Source organism: Sinocyclocheilus rhinocerous, unplaced genomic scaffold (assembly GCF_001515625.1).
Source record: "Sinocyclocheilus rhinocerous isolate Xijiao unplaced genomic scaffold, SAMN03320098_v1.1 scaffold5449, whole genome shotgun sequence".
Lineage (NCBI taxonomy): Eukaryota > Metazoa > Chordata > Actinopteri > Cypriniformes > Cyprinidae > Sinocyclocheilus > Sinocyclocheilus rhinocerous.
The window spans coordinates 5,367-7,449 of NW_015665042.1; the positions used below are offsets into that span (position 1 = coordinate 5,367).

General features: G+C 48.9%; 1 long non-coding RNA gene across 1 annotated transcript in view; it reads left to right on the forward strand.

Moving 5' to 3' along the window:
- The window catches only part of LOC107731065 (uncharacterized), a 2,200-nt gene extending 329 nt beyond the window's left edge, over window positions 1-1,871 (forward strand). The window contains exon 2 of the long non-coding RNA XR_001638738.1: window positions 1,712-1,871. This is a non-coding gene — a long non-coding RNA (uncharacterized LOC107731065). The remainder of the gene's footprint in view (window positions 1-1,711) is intronic.
- The last annotated feature ends 212 nt before the right edge of the window (window positions 1,872-2,083 follow it).

Sequence of the window (2,083 nt, forward strand, 5' to 3'; positions counted from 1 at the left end):
TGTTAAATAGTGTAGTGGCTCTCAGGTGAGCGTGTGATATGTGACGGCTGTGTGATCAGTGAATTCAGCTGTGTAAGTGCAATGGATGATGTGGAACTGTAGTCCGGAGTGACATGTAACAGTCTGTGTAGTGTGAGAGTCAGTGTAATGGTAGAATGACCTCCAGTGGCAATCAGCCAGAAGGACACGGACCGGATTCGTGACAGAGCCTAACTCGGGGACATGAGCCCTTCCTGGGCGGAACTGAGTATCTGGAGCCCTTCCAGGGCGGTACTGGGGATCAGGATAGTGCTTACGTGGTGCTGGCACTGGAGTGAGTCTTGGGGCTGGAGCCGACACTGGAGCGAGCTCCGGGGCTGGAGCCGACACTGGAGACGGGGAAACAGGAGCCCTCCCTGGGCTTAACTGGGAAAACAGGAGCCCTCACTGGGCTATACTCGGGAACAGGAGCCCTCACTGGGCTATACTCGGGAACAGGAGCTGTCTCATGACGATCAACTGTGACTAGACCTGTCTCATGACGATCAACTGTGACTAGACCTGTCTCATGACGATCAACTGTGACTAGACCTGTCTCATGACGATCAACTGTGACTAGACCTGTCTCATGACGATCAACTGTGACTAGACCTGTCTCATGACGATCAACTGTGACTAGACCTGTCTCATGACGATCAACTGTGACTAGACCTGTCTCATGACGATCAACTGTGACTAGACCTGTCTCATGACGATCAACTGTGACTAGACCTGTCTCATGACGATCAACTGTGACTAGACCTGTCTCATGACGATCAACTGTGACTAGACCTGTCTCATGACGATCAACTGTGACTAGACCTGTCTCATGACGATCAACTGTGACTAGACCTGTCTCATGACGATCAACTGTGACTAGACCTGTCTCATGACGATCAACTGTGACTAGACCTGTCTCATGACGATCAACTGTGACTAGACCTGTCTCATGACGATCAACTGTGACTAGACCTGTCTCATGACGATCAACTGTGACTAGACCTGTCTCATGACGATCAACTGTGACTAGACCTGTCTCATGACGATCAACTGTGACTAGACCTGTCTCATGACGATCAACTGTGACTAGACCTGTCTCATGACGATCAACTGTGACTAGACCTGTCTCATGACGATCAACTGTGACTAGACCTGTCTCATGACGATCAACTGTGACTAGACCTGTCTCATGACGATCAACTGTGACTTGACTTGACTCAGGAAGATCAGTTGTGACTTGACTTAACTCAGTTAAGACAGTGGTAGCATGACACGGCTTTGTTGTTGACGCCATTTTGTGAGCAAGCTCTGGTTCAGCCGCCATTACAGGCACAGACACGGTGTTGTGTTCCTCCTCAGCGAAACCCTCAGTGAACATGGAGCCAGCAGTCAGCAAAGCATAATCTATAAAGTCCTTTAAACTACAATTAAATTTACCCTCTGGCAACCATGATTTTATGGATTCATTTAGTCCGTAAATGTCAATGTCTTTTAATGCGACCTCATCAAAAGGTACCCTAAAAGATAACTCACAGAACTGAGTGACGTATTCCTCAATAGGTGAACTCCCCTGTCGTAAATCGAGTAGCAGGTCGACTGGGTCCATACTTGGCCAAGGTCCTTTAGGAAAGCCGCTGGATCCTCGTGTGGCCGTGTATTCTGTTACGGAGTGAACACAGGAAGCGTGAAACAGGTATATTGATGGCAAGGCAAGAAAGGCAAGAGAGGTACAAGGCAAAGATCCAGGCAGGGGCGAACAGTATCCAATTGGGCGAGACTCGAGGGACTCGAGGGATACACAGGCAGTGATCAGAACACGGGGAAACAGACAAGGCAAGACAAGGAAAACAAGACACTAGGCTCGGTAATGCAGCTATCGCTAGATGAGTGATACGCAGAACAATACACGGCGATCTGAACAGGAACTGAGAGAGTGTTAAATAGAGTGTGTAATGGCTCTCAGGTGAGCGTGTGATATGTGACGGCTGTGTGATCAGTGAATTCAGCTGTGTAAGTGCAATGGATGATGGGAACTGTAGTCCGGAGTGACATGTAACAGTCTGCG